Below are 6,000 nucleotides of genomic sequence, written 5' to 3' on the forward strand. Positions count from 1 at the left end.
GCAAATGGAAGGATTCGGCGTGAACGCATCTTCAGACATCAAGAAGACTAGTGGCTTATGAGCCGGTTCCGACTTCCTCGAGCAGTCCTGTTGCGGTCTTTTGGGCCCAGCGTTACAGAGGAGCACTCGGAGGAACCACGCCGTGCCAGTCCCACTTCAAGTCCTAACAATGCTAGGATTCCTGGCGACTGGCACTTTTCAGAGGGATTTGGCTGACAGGTAAGGTATATCTCAGCCAAGCCGGGTAATGGCATAATAGCTTTGTCCCATGATTCCATAAAGTTTCCATAAACGGTGGGTGAACAGGTAAACAAGAAAGCTAAATTTGAAGCTATATCCGGGTTCCCAAACGTAATCGGTGCTATTGACTGCACTCATGTAGCCATAAGGGCACCGAATGTTAATGAAAATGCTTTGAAACCGCAAATCCTACACAAAGTTTTATAAATAAGGAAATTTCCGGATTCCCAAATGTAATTGGTGCAATTGAGAGCACTCATATTGCTACTCATATGCAGTGGCGGTTCTAGACCATTTCAACTGGGGGGGCCAAACTGGGGCCAGGTGTACTGTTAGAGGGGCCAGTTACATTTAGACCTTATTGTTGTCATATCATTTTCTGCACTGCATGCATTAACAGGCAAAATACCATGGATATAATCATTCAACAATGTATTTGAATTTCCATTTTATTTTTCACATTTGCATTACATATTCAGAATTAGTCACAGTAACTGTAATTGCATTTCCATTATATTTTTACATTTGCATTACATATTCAATATCGGTCACATTAACTGTAATTGCATTTTAATTCTATTTTTACATTTGCATTACATATTCAATATCAGTCACATTAACTGTATTCTACGATTTTTGTGTTTTTTTGCAAATAGATCAGCAAATTCATCTGGATTAAAGGCCTTTGCCCTCCTTGACTCAATACTTAGAACACCTAAATTGCTTAATCTGTCATCTGACATTGTGGACCTGAGATGGAGTTTTTCTGCACTAAAGCTGGTGAAAACCTGTTCACAAGATGCAGTACTAACAGGGATTGAAACAGCTATCTTGCATAGTTTAAAGAGCTCAAAGAAAACTTCTTTGTAAGGTTCAAGGAATAATGACAGCTCTACTACACTGGAGGGTTTCTGCATGCCACCCTGTATTTTCCTTTCTAAAATTCTTCTGAACTGATGTAGTTCATACCCCAAGTCCTCAATATTTGATTCATACATTCTTGCAAATGGAAACAGGGACTTTTCTTTGAGAAACACATCACTTGTAGGGTTTAGAGTTTGGATGCCAGTCATTATTTCACAGTTTTTGCTAGAAAACCTTCTGTTAAGCTCATTGAGCATCTGATCTAAAACAGGGTAGAAAAGGGTTGTACGAAAGCTATCTTTTTCTCGTTCTGAATCTGACCTCTGACCTACTGTACGGAGTACACAGTCTGCATTAAATTGAGAGCTTAGCTTTTTTGGTCGTTTTGCAGGGGGCTGTATTGCAGTATCACATTGCTCAGCTGTGTTCAACACTTCATTCCATAGGTCATCAAAAAATGACTCATCCCATTAGTCATTCAAAGTCTGAACTAAGGCTTCAACTAAATCAACAGCCTTTGATAGATCAAGTGACGAAGACTGTAGCATATCTGATAGAAATTTTGCTTCTCCAAACACTTTATGGAGGGTAACAAGGCATACAATGAACTGTAAATCTATCTGTGCAAGCAGACCTCTAGCCTCAACAGATCTGTCACCACTGTGTTCTTGGACTATGTCTTGCAGGACTCACTTAATGGCAGGCAATCTATCCATGATAGTATGTAGAGCCATATATCGACATGCCCAGCGAGTGTCGCTTAGCCTCTGAAGCTCTCTAGCCGGTGCACCTGGGTACATTTCTTTCTGTATGCTAAGCCATTTTTGATGCACATATGACCCAGATGTGAAGACATACAGTCTTTCTAGTAAGGAGAAGAACTCTCCTATCTCAGGGATAGCTTTGACTGTATCCACTAAAACTAAATTCAGACAGTGTGCATTGCAGTGGACGTAAAAAGCATGCTTTGCTTGTTCTTTAATGCGTGCCTGGACACCTGAATGCTTCCCACTCATAACTGAAGCACCGTCATATGCTTGGCCTACTAGGTGGTTTTTGTATTCAAGACCATGGCTTTCTAATATGTGTATGATTTTGTCAGTAAGCCCTGCTGCATCTAGTCGTTCAGCCGATTCAAAGTGGAGAAAGCTCTCATGGACAGCTCCACTGAAATAGTACCTGAGTACTAGAGATATCTGCTCCTTTTTTTTTTACATCTTTTGTTTCATCTGCCATTATGCTATAGACCTAACTGTCTTTCACTTCTATAATTTTAGTTCGAACCATGTCTGCCAAACAACTCAGAACCTCATTCTGAATCCCTTTGCTAGTATATTTTGCATTATGAATGGATGTCAACCTTTTTTGCACAGTTTTGTCATGCTTAGCTATTGTTTCTAAGATTGCCATGAAGTTCCCTTTATTATCTGACTCTGCAGACTCATTGTGTCCTCTTTGTGCAATGTTTTGTGTGGCTGTAAGTAGTAGTATTTCTCCTATTGTTTTAATATAGTCCCGATATTCTTGAACCTGTTTGTTGTGTTCCTTGTTTAGGGCATTTACCAGTGTTGCATTACTTTTTACAGCTTTCTGATAGTCTCTCCATGTAATCATTGCTTGTTTGTGCCGCTCAGACCTTGCATGAATGGCAAATCCCCCCTGTTTGTAAGTTGCCTTCTTCCAATTGTTAAATCTCAATTTTGAATCAAATACCGTCTCTGAGACTTTGGCATAACAAAACACAGAGTCTGATTGTTTGGAATATTCAAGCCAGGGGTGGATATGGTACCAGGCTGCCTTGAAGCTCCTCCTCCGGTCACCCATCAGAGTTCTTGGGTATATATTCATCATTGGCTGCACCGGTGGTTCTTCCCGGGATTTGCTGATATCTGTCAAAGAAAAGAAATATATATATACATATTTTAAAAGTATGTATACCCTTTTCAATTACATAAATATTGAGAATTAAGTTTTAAATACACTTATTACTTTGTTTGTCTAACTTAGTATTTTTCAGTTTTCCTTTATTTCCTGATGAGAATGTATTTATTTTACCACCTTCATTTTTACTCTGTCATGTATTTTTGTTGTTATTACTACTGTTATGATTACTCATGCCTGTTTATTTATTTGTTACTCTTTCTTTTTCCTACCCTGAATGTATAATCTAAAAAAAATCATAAAAAATATTTGGCTAATTTTAGATATACAGGTGCTTAATAAATTAGAATGTCGTGGAAATGTTAATTTATTTCAGGAATTCAACTTAACAGGTGAAACCGATATATTATATAGACTACTCATTACATACAAAGTGAGGTATTTCAAGCCTTTTTGTTATAATTTTGATGATTATGGCACTTCATGCTTCCTTCAGATGACAAGCTTTATGGAGATGCTGAATAAATGAACTCTTCCACGACATTCTAATTTATTGAGAAGCATTGTTATTGTACAATTGGTATCAGGCAACTTGTGAAATCCACCTGATATCACAAGCTCATAGCATGTTAAATAAGAATAAATGTCATTCACAAATTGATTAATTTCTATAAACACCACATAACCTGACATATTGCACTGCTTTACAGATGCATTCAACAGCACAAACCTGATGGTCCACTGCTAGTGGAAACATGTGGCTCCTCTGTAGGTGTATCACTCTCAGCCTCTCCATCTGTCTCACTTTCCTCCTCTACTATTCCTTCACTCTCCGTCTCTCCAATGGACAACTCTTCCTGCTCTCTCTCTGCAGGCTCTCTGCTCTCTCTTGCTCTCTCCACACCTGAACCATCTGGCTCTGTCTCACTGTCTACCTTATCTTTTCTTTGGAAGAACGACATGATGTCCTTCTTTCTCTTCATTTTGGTGAGAAGCTGAGAACTATAGAGCAAAAGCAATGGGGACCATGAAGCTTATGAATTGATTTACTGAAAATAACTGATTTGCTAGGAAACTAACTATGTCAAAACATTTAATGTTACAACTCGTTTACTGAGTAAAAACACTCAGAACCATGTGTTTGTTGATCATATCCCTTTTCAAACTGCCACAAAATAACAAACGGCCAGGTTAAGATTAGCTGATCTAACGTTATGCATTTACATATACATAATACAACATATTAACAACTTTACTCACCTCTATATTTACTTTTTGCTTGAAGTCTTCAACTATAATATTCGTGCAAAACTTCCACCAACCTCTGAGTAGAAAAAAACCTGCAGATGCGTGTTCTACGCACTGTTGTGTTCCGCTTTAAGCAGCCCCTCTAGAAAATGTGTGGGTGACATTTCTGTTCCGCGTTGCCACTGTCTAACAGGTCTAATAACGGATGTAAAAAACGATCGGGACAAAAAACGTTTTTGTAAAATTATTTCACACTCCATATTTAGGGGGGCCACAGGGGGTCCAAGCTTGTTGTCACAGGGGCACTGCCCCCCCTAGAACCGCCCATGCTCATATGGGCTCCACATTAGAACGAGTACATATATGTGAATCAAACATGTGCATTCCATAAATGTGCAAGTTGTTTGTGAGGCCAATATGATTTTTTACAAACGTTGTGGCGCGATGGCCTGGTTCAACACATGACTCGTTTATTGTAGTGCACAGCAGTGTAGGGAATAGACTTGAGGCAGGTGCTGTGCGCGATGGGTGGCTTCTTGGTGAGTGAAAATTAAATAATGGTTTGTTTTCCAACAGTTCAAGCCTAATGTAAAATTAATCTGTTATACTGGTAGGTGACAGTGGTTTCCCCCTGAGATGTTGGCTCCTCACCCCATTTCCAAACCCTCAGAGTGCCGAGCAAATGCGTTACAATGATGCCCATGCTCGTGCGTGCTCTGTAGTTAAGAGAGCCAATGATTTATAAATGAAAAATTGCGTGTAACTGTAACCGGCCCAATTCTGACCATCAGACGATTAAGGGCTCTATTACGATCTGCGTTGTGTTGTGTAATTGAAGGAAAACATAGGACAACTGGATCTGCTGCTGGTCTGGAGAGTTTATTTTCTGTGGCTGGATGGAATAGAGATACAGCATGAAATGTTTGCTGCTGTGATTTTATCACCTCTCCTCAGCGCGCTCAAAGCATACTCAGGACATCACAATAACAGTAAATGGTCAAATTAACAATAAAATGGATGAAGACACATTACAAACAATATTTAAGGAACATAAATCGTCACAACAATTAATAAATTGTCACAATGAACAAATATAAACCATACCTGGATGGAATAGAGATACAGCATGAAATGTTTGCTGCTGTGATTTTATCACCTGCAGAGATCAAAGACCAATTCATAAATCGGCCAAAATCACCGCATTTAATTGTCACACACACATACTCAAACCGCTGTACTCAGCTATAAAACCATTATATCCAATCCATCCATGCATAAAACACTTCGTAATACATTTCTAACACTTTAAACATGAATATAACTGAATATCGTGTACTCAATTCAACTTCTACGAACTTTTATACATAATATTGAAGGAGCACCGCTAGCAGCTTACCTCTCCTCAGCGCGCTCAAAGCATACTGAGGACGCAGCACGGCCGGAACAGTAATGACGTCATGACGCCGGTACAATTAAACATAAAACTCTTTTTCCAAAATAACACTTAAGTTCAAAACTAAATTATGTTTTCTTAGACAAAATAATACAGAAATAAAACAAAATAAAAACTGACAGGAAGGATTATTAGTGAAACATTAATTTACATTGTGAACACACTGTGAATATAAACATCCGTCACATAACTGTGTGTGTGCACGGTTTTATAAGTCTCCATTTTTTTTGCATACCCCATTTTTGGATTTCGGGCGCACGTACACTTTTAGTAAGGATCCTACACACAGTTTTATAAATGAGACCCCTGGAGCC

At 38.8% G+C, this 6,000-nt stretch overlaps 1 long non-coding RNA gene across 2 annotated transcripts; it reads right to left on the minus strand.

Moving 5' to 3' along the window:
- Nucleotides 1-680: 680 nt before the first annotated feature.
- LOC306893625 lies at nucleotides 681-5,769 on the minus strand. 2 transcript variants are annotated; one of them, XR_013786599.1, is made up of 4 exons: nucleotides 5,178-5,769; nucleotides 4,246-5,125; nucleotides 3,716-3,987; nucleotides 681-2,993 (listed from the first exon to the last, which is right to left on the minus strand). It is a non-coding gene; the product is annotated as an uncharacterized lncRNA (long non-coding RNA). The 2 variants fall into 2 exon arrangements; XR_013786600.1 differs by having other exon boundaries at nucleotides 4,246-5,769.
- Nucleotides 5,770-6,000: the final 231 nt, after the last annotated feature.

Source organism: Barbatula barbatula, assembly GCF_947034865.1.
Source record: "Barbatula barbatula genome assembly, chromosome: 5".
NCBI classification, from domain to species: Eukaryota; Metazoa; Chordata; class Actinopteri; order Cypriniformes; family Nemacheilidae; genus Barbatula; species Barbatula barbatula.